The 13433-nt window shown below is 42.4% G+C and overlaps 1 protein-coding gene across 5 annotated transcripts in view; it reads right to left on the bottom strand.

Annotated features, from left to right (window-relative positions):
- Positions 1–13433, bottom strand: part of RERE (arginine-glutamic acid dipeptide repeats) — a 243524-nt gene that overhangs the window by 188738 nt on the left and 41353 nt on the right. Inside the window, exon 1 of one of the 5 annotated variants that reach the window (XM_054222256.1) lies at positions 4996–5190. The exons of 1 other annotated variant lie outside the window; for it this stretch is intronic. The gene's annotated coding sequence lies outside the window, so the exon portion shown is untranslated. Of the gene's footprint in view, positions 1–4556; positions 4683–4995; positions 5191–13433 lie in introns of those variants that run through there. 3 more of the 5 variants (XM_054222255.1, XM_054222252.1, XM_054222254.1) reach the window with 3 other exon arrangements.

The following is a 13433-nucleotide window of genomic DNA, read 5'->3' as shown; positions in this document are numbered from 1 at the left end:
CATTACTGAAAAACACCCATGTGGCTGTAAGAAAATCTACACACCACAATCAAATACTATTTATTCCAGTAGTAAAATATTTATTCAACCACCAAGACCTTTTCTTGGCAAAACTTGACCAAAAACTTTCCTAAAGGCAGCCAGCTTGTTTTAATCATTTACATTTTTCAACACTATTTGTTCTCACTTTGTATCCAAAGGTCAGAACTCAAACCACTACCCCAGGCAATCTTTGGAATAAATATTATTTTTGCCCATTCTTGTGGAAAAAAATTCACCTCTATTAAGAAAGAAGAAGTATAAAAACCAGCTTTTCCCCCGATCCATTTAAGGATTCTTCACGATATTTTTCAGAAACAGAAAGCTAGCTTATAGGACGTTTTTCATGGGTCCTATCCTTTATTACTTAATTCAGAGTGTTACATGATTGTAAGCTTCTGCTTTCTTTAGTAATAGAGAAATTTGTTCTGCAAGAACTACACACACCAACACGAGAAGCAGTTAAATGAAGAGCAAGGCTGCGCAAGGTCCAGTTGACATGACAGTTTGAACTATGCCAACTAGGATTCCAGTTTCCCTGACACAGCCCTTCTTCCCTAAAATGCCCCTTCATACATATTAGAGAATATTTACACATTAATCTACATGTTAATGACTAGTAAATAACTCCAAGAAAAGGACCACTCATCTTAGTTGGGAGTCTTCATGACACTGAATGCTGCTATCCATACCACATCAGTTCAGTGATGCGCAAGAGCAGCAAATTGGAAGAACCCCCCCTCAGACACCAAAGCCAATATTGGCACCCCTTGGACAGACCTAAAGCCACCTTCAGTGTTCTCCAAACAAAGATAAGAAAATCTTTGTTTAAAGATCCATTCATGCAATTGACTATCAATATTAAAGGTTCACGTTAGAGTAGCATTCTATTCTACAACCACCGTGACTAAGATACCATTTCTCTTATTTACTCTTAAAATGCAAAATAGAGCTACTCAGTTTTCTTCTAACTCATTTACTGCTCTGAGTCTTGCACTTTAAATACACAAGCTTCAAAAGAAAAAAGATTTTAAAGGAAGATGCAGATATCCTGGCAAAGACATCACAGCTCACAAAAAAGCAATAAAACTAATACACAGCCTCTTGAGTGACCCAATCACACCTGTAAGCGACTCTGTGGCCTTTGTGGAGATGAAAATGCTGAGCATCTGCCTCAAACACCACAGGCTCTATGGAATTCCTGCTTCCTAAATGCCTAGAAAACACTGCTAGTTGTAACCAATTTTCTGAACTTCTCAGCTCTGGAGCCAAGTAAACCAAGTCCCCAACAACTGTCACACCCCTAAGAAAGAACTCTCAGTTGCACGTGGCAACGTGGCTCCTGAACTGCTTTTGTTTTCTGCCTGGTGCATTCAGCTAAGGCAGAATTAAAATTGGTTTAAACAAACACGTCTGGCCGAGGACAGTTCAGGTTTCCCCCATGGTTTCGATACCCCTGCTTTGGGGACTAGGGTGACCACGGTCACCAGAGGGATAAGGCCGACAGCTGGGGACTGTAACAACTCCCGTCATCATCTTTTAATCCATTCATCTGTCAGAACCCAGGCTAATGCTGCAAAGAAGTATCCTTAATTTGAAAATCACTTGGCCAAAACAGCATTTCATTATAATCTCCACACATGATATCTATTTCCACACTCTGCCTTCATAATTGTTTTTTAAACAGTAACTGGATCTCATCTGAAATATCATGTTATCCATATATATCAACAAATTACAGAAATACTGGTTTTCAGTGTTTTACAAACTGCTTTTACTTGAAATTCAGCATACACAGTATCAGCACAATCTCCCTATACCACTTGAAAAAGTCCCAGAACAAGGAAAGATTAAAATATGCACGCTGACCCAGCACTCAGAGCTAGCTCTAAAACTGTACGTTTATTAGAGAATGCAATGCATCTCTGCAAGAGACAACCATCCTAAAAATCTGCAGCACCCCATTACCAAGACAAGCAGAAAAATGACTGGAAGGACGGCTTTTTCTGCCCATACACCTCAAACCCATCAAACGCTACCAAGTAGTTAACTTAGGTCCTCGGCATGGGATTTTTGGACTACGAGCTGGCTATCAACCTGCACTTGCAGTTGGTTCTGAAGTAACTCCACTGAGTTTGTGGAGATCTAAATATTTTTCACCTGGTGGAATTTGGTCCATTAACTCAAAATGTCTCAGGTGCCAAAAAGGAATAGCATTGTTTCTATACTTTAAAAGCAGTGGGGTTTTTCCAGAGAGCACAGTCACCCCTTAAGTGCTTTATCTACCCACAGGTCAATCACTACAGCAGGAACCTATTCACAGTACACTATGAAAAAATAAAGATAAAAAACTCAAATCCACGGAACACCACTGACCCTGTAAAATCAGGAAGTTAGGAGTTCCTTCTGGCTACTCTCAAGCAAAACAATAAGTAGAAAACCCCCCTCAACCCCAAAAACCAAGGAGGTTTACGATTAGTTTAATAATAAATAGCTTATTTTCTTTCCCACACACAGAAATCAAAACAAAGCTCTTGCGGATGAGCTATTAACCACTTACATCAGGAAACAAAAACCCCATCTTGTCACCTTTACATAAATCAGAGTGAGCAAAAGAGGGGTTGAGACACACACCAAGAGATTCTCTCCAACCTGTAGTACAGTTGCAAAGACAGTCGATGCATTCTGACAGAACAGCTGTATACATCATTATGTTAATTAAAATTAAAGTCTCATCTACTTAGCATACAAGCAATTCACTGAACCTTAGTGACAAAAGGAAGGAACCATTTCCTCAAAAAGGCATAATCACATCCAACTTGTTCAAGTTGCCTGCTTATACTGAAGGCCACAGCGTAAAGCAGATAGAAAAGTATTTCAGAAACAGTCTTGGCTATTTTTAATAAAACAAAGCACTATCAACTCTCACACACACACAAAGGAAGTGGTAGGATAGATTACGTCAGCCCTTGCCTCAATTCATAAATCCTAACCGCAAAACAAGGCAAATTCTTAACTGCCTTTCTCTGGAAAGATGTTTGAAGTGAATACGTGCAGTTTAAGGCTTAAAATACGCTCTCGAGCCCCACTTGCTGATGCATCACTGTCAGACAGCCCCCGGGGGGGGGCCGGGAGCAGTGCGGGGGGAGAAAATGGGGTAATCCCGCACAATTCCATCCTGCCGCCAGATCAAATAATATCTCCCCCACCGCCTGCCAAGCACCCGGCCTGCCAGGGGACAGTCACCACCCAACTGCTCTGGGCTCAAACCCACCTTTCCCTGGTCCCAGAGATCTTCATAAAATAGTTTAAACACTACTAAATTATAGGGTTGGAAAAACAAATAAAAGCTTTTAACTGCTGCTCCCACACAATTCTCAACTTGCTGTTAAGGCATCTAAAAACGTCTGTCTTGTGATATTCACTAGGCACAAAGTATTCAAAAATGCGATTGCCTCTAAGAACAAAAACTGACAAAAATGCAGAGTTGGTTGCACGTCTGGAACTAATTGCCTGCAGATTAACGGCTTTACATTGGAATAGTGTTCGGCTGTAGGGTTTTAAATCCAGTTTACTTTAAACTGAGTTCCCAGAAGAAACATGTTGGTGGAGCATCTGAAACTACACTAAATTGCGATTCTCCACTTTCCTACATGCCTAACATTAATGTTAAGGTTTTTTTTAAAAAATAAAAATATTAAGTGGCCTTGTCAACACGGCAAGCAGCCCCATATGGCTGTAAGGAGGCCATCCAGGCACACAATGCCCCATGCAGGGCAAAGCCACATGTACTCGAGAGGAGCTTAAAACCAATTGCAAAACAAAGCAGAGCTGGTTTCTTCCTCAGGAAACAAAGTGGCCAAGCAGATCTCCTGTCGCTATCTTAAAACACGATTAAACACCGCTAAAAAAAGTTACACCACACACCGTACCAATTAGTACTTCAAAGACATTCCATTTTAACAAGTGCAGGGAAAAAGGACTTTCTTTCAGGATAAGGAAAATGCAATCCTTATCTCATTTACAGAGAAAAAAAAAAAAAAAAAAACAGAATTAAACACAGTACTCCGTTTAGCTTAACTGTTTATATTTAGAACACAGAGGTGAAGCATTTGTTATGGAAAGAAAACCCTGCAAGTCTCAAAGCCTTCTGAACTTCCCAGGCCAATAAAAACTACTGCCTCACCTCCCAAGTGAATCTAACTTTTTTCTGAAAAAACTGGAGCACCAAAAGGGGAAAGAGAGAATTAAGTCAAGCTTTTTCTCCATCCAGGTGTTTTTCTGTGTTATCATTGGCTAAGTAACAATTAGTCAACTTTTAGAGCAACCTTAATTTTCCTCTTGGGAACACAACGTGTACGCACACAGGCACCGAAGTTCCCCGAGGGGTCTCGGTTCGGAGACCCACTCCACTGCCCCCCAGATGGAATTTTAAAGGCGCACACACACCCCCCCCGCGGGACCCCCCTCCCCGAGGTCCGGCCGCCCGGGGGTGGGCGCGGGGAGCGCTAACTCACCGCCAGCCCGGGCTCGGCCGCTCCCGGGCGCCCCAACTCCCCGGCAACCCCGGCGGCTCCTACCGCCTCACCCCGGCGAACCCCGATGTCTCCCTCCGGAGGCCGGGGAGGCGGGGGGAGCCGCTGTGGACCCCGCGAGGAAGAGGAGGGCGCAGGGGAGGGCAGCGGCCGGGAGGAAGCGAGGGCGAGGGGAAGGCGCCGTCGGTGAACAAAAGGAGGCCCCTCCGCCCGCCCGGCAGCTGGGCCGGGGTGCGGAGCAGGCGGCGGAGCCAACGGCGTCTCCCGGCCCCGCCGCTCCCCCCCGCCTCCCCCGGCATGGCCCCGCCGCCGCCGCACGCCGCCGTTCCCCGCTCGGCCCCGGGGAAAACCCGGCGCGGAACCCGTGCGGCCCCCCCCCCCGCCCCCTTCCCCACACCCCCCTCGCCCGGTTCTCACGCACCGGCCCGGCCCGACCCGCCGCCGCTTCCCCGGCTCCACGCACACGGAGAGACACGCTCCTTCCCCCGGCGGCGGCCCGCCTCCGCCTCCGCCCCGCTCAGCCCAGCCGGAACCGGGAGCCCCGTGATTGATGGCAGCTCTTTAATAGCGTGGTCAGCTACAAAATGCATCCGCAAGCAAGATGTTAAGGAGGCAAAAGCATCCCCGGGAGCGGGCGGCGCTGGCAGCCCGGAGCTGCAGCCGGGAATATTAACGCAACCAGCCCTTCTCGCCTCTCCCACCGCTCGGCAACACACACACGGGGGTGTGGAAAATGCAGGGAAAACAGAGGGGTGGAGGGAATCCATCCACACACGGCCATCCTTCCTAAGATGGATAAGAAAGGGATGCCTGGCCAGTGGCACGTTCAAAGGCACTTCTACGCAAGGGGTCTGTGGCGGTCTATTCCATTAGTAAGCCATTTTGTTTAAAAATCCTTCCCGCGACATCTTCCTTCCCCCCATCGGAAACAGAAATTCATCTGCTCTGCAAAACACATTCCTTTTAATTGTATTTAAAAAATAATGAATATTTGTCTCTTACCATGTGTCTTCATGCAAACCTGCAACTTCTCTGAACCTCACAATGTCTTGCACTGTTCTTTAACACCACAACCGTGACCTTTCAGCTCCAAGTACCAACTTAATTTTACAGCAAAGCTTTGCTATTTCCCTCGCAGAATAAAATGCAAAACAAGTCATCTATATAATCTGTTACCTGAGGGCAACATACACTTTTTCCCTGCCAAGCAAATCCATTTCCTAGTAGCATTTTACCTATAAAATAAATAGGGGCGTACACCTTCTTTGATATAGTTTTACAAAGCCAAATTTAAAAATAAATAAAAAATTATGATAATCAAGGTTCACAGACCCAGTTAATTAGAGCAGCAAACTCAAGTACTGTGTGCCAACTTATTCCTTCCAGATGCTGTTAATTATTTGTAGTTGTATATTTTCCCTCTATTTATCCGTAGGTATTTCTCCCACGTTTTGTACCTTCGCACAGGAGTCCTTCAGGAGACAAAGGTCCAACTTCAAAATTTATTCTGTACCTTCTAGAAATAGCTACCTAAAACCACTAACACAGCTGAAGTAGCTGATTAATTCAAATGCCCTTGCCACATTGCAAGACTGCTATGATCAATACAAATTGAAGATGGTGTGCAGCACGAGCTTCGCTCCTACAATATTCATTGTATAACAGCTTCTGAACTGGAGCCTATCTTTGAAAGAACTGGTTCAAAATAAGCTTTGTAACCAAGTAGCCATGCGACAGCTCCAAACCTGCCAGAGCTGAAATTCAATCCTCAAGTCAGCACACAAAGAAACCACATCGCATTTATCCTTACTTCAATTTTCTAATCAAATGTGGCCTGACACCTGGCAAGTCATAGAAGGGAACTTACTGCTCCAGTGTGTATTTAAATCAGTGTTTACTTCTAAGGACTTCCAAAAGAGTTTTCCAGCACTAAGTTCATTCAGGCCAAGTTCCATTTATTTGAAAAATATCCTGTTTGATGGTATTTGTTCAAAACACCTTATCCCTCCAGGACAGATGACCCGCCAGCTTGGACCACAAATTCTAAAAGTCAGTATACATTGGAAAAATGCACTCGAATAAGAAAGGAAAAAAAAAAAAAAGGCGGATCTGTATAGTGTTTGGTATCCTATCTTTTGTTATCCTATTAGGACGAAAGCTGCTCAGTGCAGAGTCCAGCATCCAGCAGTCTGAACACAGCAACAGACCTGGAGAGTGTTCTTGAGTCTCAGACGCTGTCTTGCAAATCCACGGCAAGCCAACTTTAGAACCGGGCAATGTGGGAGACGGCAGTGAAATCAGCTGAACGCCCATCTGTTTTTACACAGCATATTGGAGATTCTTGAATGAACAGAACAGCTACAGCATTCAGTCACTGACATCAGAAACAACTGAACTTTCCACTAATTGGCTTTCCTATGAGATACGGAGATCTGCCCCCATTTCATAGACTAAAACAAAAAAATAAAAACCCCCCATGCACAGAGTACAGCCCCAAGCTCCATTTTGCAACAGGGACTTTCTATCTTGTCTTTTGGAAATGGATTATCAAAAATGAAAAAAAGAATCATTTATTGGGCATGAAATACGCCTTTGCTAGTCACAGCATTAAAATAGAAATGCTGTTGTAAGTTTAAGATCAACTAAAAGCATGCATATCTGAAAAAGGGAGAAAAAAAACAAACCTCATGAGTTATACGTACACAAAACCCATCAAGGCTACTCAAGCAGGAACTAACTCCAGAAGGGTGAGGCAAATATGCTGTAGAGAAGGAGAGCTGGAGCAGGCTTGAGCGGAGATTCACAGACTGATGGTGATTCACACAATTGCTGACAGACCTCGCAGGACGCACTGTTGTGTTTGGTCCAGCAGGCATTAGCGAGCTGGTGTTACACAATGAAATAAAGCTCAATTCCACCGCATGCACAATCCAGGCCGGTTTTCCTGGCGGCCTCCATTTATCAAAACAAGCCTGTCATGTCGAGTACCATTAACAGATAATGAACAGAGACAAGGGATGCGGTTACAAGCAAAGCCCTCTGCATGCTACAGGCCTAAGCACGCAGCCAAGGGAGCCCATACCTGACTTTACTATAACAATTATAATTAAATAGAACACCTAGTTGAAGAAACGTTACAGACAGTAAACAACTGAAGCTGGAAATTTGAAAAAATAAGGCTTTGACTTGGTATTTGTCGGTAATTCCTTATGTTGCTTAAATGCATGTACACATACACCCAGGCACACCACCCCTCCTCACAGCTAAAAGACTGGAAAGCACCCGTTATCTTAGTCCTGTGTTTTCAGTGCTTTCCGAGAATACTGTAACACTTTGTACACTGTACCTACGCACGTCAGCTCATGAAAGATTGAGCACTGAGAAGTGACAGACAGTGTATCTTCAAAGGGCTGTAAAATGTGCTGCTTTCTAGACATACTACTCATAACAAACACAAATAATTCATAACTTCGCACAAGTCTACCATATTTGAAGCATATTAAATAAAGACATACAAATTTGAAGCGCATTAAATACAAACATAGAAATTCAAAGAATATTAAATATAGACATACTCCCTCCAAGCCACAAGATCTATGGATCAGCAGCATTCTCCACTTCTTCCAACAGAATTAGCCATCACATACACATAAACATTTCCCCCACTAGCAAAACTGTTCCAAAGGAGCAATTTCAGGTTTACCAGATATGTATACACTTGAAACACAAACTAACCATAAACAGGCTTAATGAGATTATACAGATTAAATGGGTAAATTAATTATTTTATTTTTTTTTAAAAAAGAGACATCCAAGTCAAAGAGGTCCCACAAACACTTAAAAGCAGCTCACTGAGTTCATGCAGTCGGCTTACCCAGGTAACTTTTTTTAAAAGCAGGTTCAAGTACGTTGCCTGGCTTGCACTAATTGTACAAAAAAAGAAGCTGTGAACTTACTTTTAAGAACACGTGGAGCTGTGATCACGGCAAGTGTTTCCTAAAAGCTACTATAACACTACTTGCCAGCTTAGACAAGCAACAAGTCCAACACATTAAACCCCTGCTAAGCCGAACCTATTTTTAAAAGGGGACTTAACACTGTCTTCAGAGCTCCACGTAAATCAAGCTCTCCCTTTGGATCCGGCATTGGGCAGTGGGGAAGAGAAAGGCAGTAGTTCCAGGAGGACAACCTAACAGCTTATTATTGTCACAGCACTGTTTTTCCTGGTGTGTCACTTAATTCCAGACCTCATCAAAAGTTTCCCTTTCCCCGGCCATGCCTATATTCCCAGCCAAAATAACAATGATACTTCCAGTGCAAGAAAAAGGCTGAAGCAGAGGCAGTTTAAGCTGAAAGTTAAGAGAATTCCTGAGGCAACACGTCAACTGAAGATTCCTTAGCAAAGGAGCTGAAAAGTAGGCTGGGCTACTCGCGTGGAAGGTCACCTCATAACTGCTCGGAACAGGAGCACTGAATATTTGTTACCTGTTTCTATCTGTTTTCAATGCAACATCAAAGCCTCTAGGCTCTACCTGTTCTAAACACAAAACCTTCGGTCAGGTTAGAGGTAATGTTTTCTTCCTTTGCAAATAACGCACTGTTTTATTCTCAGCTGTGTTTATACTAATAAATGATACTCAGCTCTTGACAAAACAGTTACTACTGTCTACACACAAATTCGAACCTGCTTGAAGCAGGAAAATTGTCTCTACTTGCAGATCTGTGAGCACGTGTAAATACACAACAGGAAACATGCATCAAGTTTTAAGCAGCTTCTTGCCACAGCTTCTTTAATTCAGCTACAGCTTGTTCCACAATTATATGAGGGTGCTTTTCCACACTGCTAAAACGTAATCTCTAAGAGGAAATTCAGTGCAATGTTATTACTGCTTCAACATCATCAAAAGGCCATTTCATTCTGTAATCCAAGCCCGCCTAAGGAGACGGTAAACTCTGCACACAGTTAAACACAGTCAGAGTCTTGTCCACTTCCACTCCACCACGTTTGCATGTGCAGCAGTTCCTAAAAATCAGCACATTAAGATGATTTTAATTTAGTGTATAACTGCTGCAATTTGGATCAATCATTTCCTTCCCACTCTCAAATCCCTAAATGGAACCCGTACGCTTTACGGACCATGAACTTTCAGAGGTTTGGCTTTTTTTGTTGGATTGGGTTTTGTTTGGTTGATTTTGGTGGGTTAGTTTTGATTAGTTTGTTGTTTGGGCTAAGAGGTTTTTTTTTTCCCAAGCCTCTAAGTACACAGCATCTAACCTAGAAGCCGCTAAACCAAACTACTAACACTATCACACATTTTATGGTTCAAGAACTTTGACTCCTTTCCTGTACTTACGCAGTGTTCAGGTTTATATTTCAGAAGACCTCCAGTCAAGCTGCATGTCCTTCCAGCTCACTGTTAAAATGTCACACCACATCAATACTCTGGGAAAGGAGGACCCTATCAAGCACAGAAAATTCTGAGGAGCTTCAACAACCCTTTAACTGCTCTTAGGCCCAAGAATTCCAGGCACCGCCCTTGCTGCAACTGCCACTGACAACTGCCACCAACGACTCCTTTGCCACCCCGTAAGGTAACACCTTTGGGCCAACTCCACCTGCTGAGAGGCACAAGTCTCAAGAGCAAAAAAACCCTCCAAAGAAAAAAAAAAATCGAATAAATGCCAGGACCTGTGCACTGGCGGTACTTACTGCTTGTTAATAGGAAACAATGCAAGTTGCCTCAGATTCCTCTGCAGGCCATCCAGAACCTGCGACGCAGCCAAAGAATTACTGTTGGTCCAGACAGTGCATCACTGAGCTGTAGAATGGGGATAGAGACTTCAAGGCCATGAAGTCCAGTATAACTCCATTCTGTGTGTCTTTGGAAGAAATCTGGCAGGTTATTTTTATACGGCATCTTGGATGCACGCAGCATTTGTCACAGTAGGAAAGAAAAAACACAAGTTGCTCCCGCCGGGAGCTGTGAAGACTAAGGCAATTCACATGCTAGCATGTGAAATCTCAGGATTTTACAGGAAGGCCTAGCTTAGGAAGTGTTTGGGGGGGGAGAAAATACCCACAAAACCAACAAAAAAAACCCCAGAATACAAACAGATCTGGCCCAGCCCACTTGGAGTTCCATCTCAAGTCCCCATGCAATTAAGTGAATGCTCACAGTAATGTCAACCCAAACCCTTCTCCCTACTTTTGCCGCTCTAAATGTGGAAGACTTAATTCCACCAGCTACGCAAACCCCTGAAACCAGACTTCAGTGCGCCTCACAAAAAGCCCAAGTAAACACAGACACGAGGCAGAGAAGGGGAGACAGCATTTTCTATTTCCAGTTAAAACTGAATGCAAGGACAATGCTCTGAAGTAGGTGTACTTCAAAAAGGACCAAATTCAGCCAGAAGCAAAGTATGCTTTCTTTGGGAAGAAAGGAGGAAAAAAAGAAAAGAAAAAAAAAAAAAGATGAATGACCTGAGGAATGCAGCAACTTGGCAAGCAGTTTACAATGTTCTGTTTTCTGTGCATAGGTAAGTTAAGTACGAAGTGTAATAAACTCAGTTGGGATATCACGACCAAGCTACTAGGGAACAAGTAGTGAGACAAGTAACTTGAAACCCAGCTACGGCTTTCATATCCAGAAATCAAAACAAAACCAGACAAGACAAATTTAAGCAAAAAAGTTTGTGTCTGCTATTCACAAAAATCACTTTTTTTTTCCTCCAATATTTTTCCTCTGGTTGGTTTCCTCGTCTCTGTAGGGACCAATACTTAAATTCAAAAGTGTTTTTGTAGAAAATCCCTGCCCTGGGAAACTCCAAATTACAGAATGGTACGTTGTAAGCCAAGAATATCAAAACAAAATCCACTTGTGTCTGCCAGATTTTGTGGTACTTACGGCAAGACATCAGCCTGTTCAGCAGCTCCTTGAATTTAACGACAAACTGACAACACAACTTATTTTTGAAGGTATTATCTTAAAGAAAACAAGAAGAAATCCAAATATCCATCAAGAAAAAAAAGTCCTATTAAAAAATGAAAATTTACATCCAATAAATGGATTTTAAAAAAAACCCCAAGAGATTTGTTCTCAGCTGTATATGGAAAAGCAAAATAAAATTCTCACTAGTTAGGTGCGTGTGGGGAAAAGGGGAGGGGTAAAGCTAAAGAAAAGGAGGGCAGGAAGAAGTAAGCAAATGCGTCTCTTTCAACTTCATCAAAGCAGTTGTTTAACAATGGAAGTCTGCCCGTTCTTCCCTCCAGTTTCTACTAAAAGTAACGTTGGGAATGGAAAACTTGATACCTCTATCAACAGCCTGTGGTATGTTTAAACTATTATAATATAAAGCATGCTCATACTCACAAGCTAAAGGAAATGACTGCCAAATGTTTCCTTTACAATCTTCCTTCCAGAGTAAGACAGATTCTTTACCGAGAGATTTTTCTCACCACACCAAGTATAGCAGAAATTAAACTGATATGTAAAATTCGCAATGGGTTTACAGTTTTTTACTGAAATCATAGCAGAGATAAGACATGTAACTACAGCTCACAGTTTTTTAGTGTAGTAGTCACTTTCATATTCAAAGGCTTCAAAAAAATTCAATAGACTTTTTTTTTTAAGTGACAATAACCACAGGATGTGACCGTACCTATAATAATCTTTTCCTCCAGACAGGGAGATAAGCCCTAAAAACAGGAAGTTTCTACTATAATCTTGAAAAAATGTTACAGTCTGAAACCACATGACTCCAGTTCAGTTACATGGGGAAGAAACCCTTGATTTCCCAAAACTACGGAAGAAGATACGTCGGGTATGAAACTAATTCAGGCATTGCTCCACCACCACCCCCAGAATCCCCCAAACCATGCAATAACGTCAAGGTTCTTAGTTTATTCCTCTTCTCCTTTTTCCTCCACAAATTCGTAAGAGTAAGCAAACAAGACAGCTTTTTGCTCATAGGAAGAAATAGCATTTTATGTCAAAAATTGATACTTTCCCACATGCACCTGTAACTTAAGAGTCTTAAAAAAAATACAGCAGGGTAAAAATTGCAACCAAATTTAGGCAGGTATCCATCTTGACCACGCTGTAACTTATTATACTTAAGAAACTATGCCTTTATCTGTCTGAAAAAGGTCTCTTTACACTTTGGAAGACTTGATAAAGAGAAATTCAGAACTGTACTGCTCAGAGTGCGACATGACCTTCCTCAAATCAGGCAAATTATTTAAGCAGTTTGCTGGCCTCAACTTACTTTGACTTGGTTTTCAAACAGATAAGGATTTACTGCTGTAGGAGCATCTTTCACACAGCAGCCTTCAACCACCTACACAGAAGCTTCACCTGAACTAAAAGGAAGCGGCAGACTTGTGATAGCTAATATCAACCAATTAATAGTCAAAAAGGCCTTTCAAAATTAGTTTCACAATATTCCTCCCACTGTAGATGAGGAGGTGGCAATAGTTAAGCATGGTTTACGCTAGCTTATCAAACACTCAAAAGAATGGATCCTGCTGTATATTTTAACATAAATCAGTTCTGCGCTACTTGTCAAAACAATGCATATTTTCCTATCAGCATTTAACAAAAAAAATAACACAAAAATCACACAAAGTACTTGGAAATCCCATTCACATGACTATTTCCTGACACTGAACTTCCTTCAAAATTCTCAAGCAAAAAAACACACTAGTCTTAACTATGTTCACCTTGGTTTCATATATAATGCAGCTTCTACAGAAACACACAAATTAATATTTTTAGGACGGCTGTACTGGCAACATGCCAGTTTTCCCTGACACTGTTCCTTCAATGGCCTATCAGAAAGAATTTAATGTAAAAGGCATTC

The sequence above is a fragment of the Rissa tridactyla genome, chromosome 16, assembly GCF_028500815.1.
Source record: "Rissa tridactyla isolate bRisTri1 chromosome 16, bRisTri1.patW.cur.20221130, whole genome shotgun sequence".
NCBI lineage: Eukaryota > Metazoa > Chordata > Aves > Charadriiformes > Laridae > Rissa > Rissa tridactyla.
Note: the sequence above shows the minus strand (reverse complement) of the source record. Positions and strands in the feature narration are given on the sequence as shown.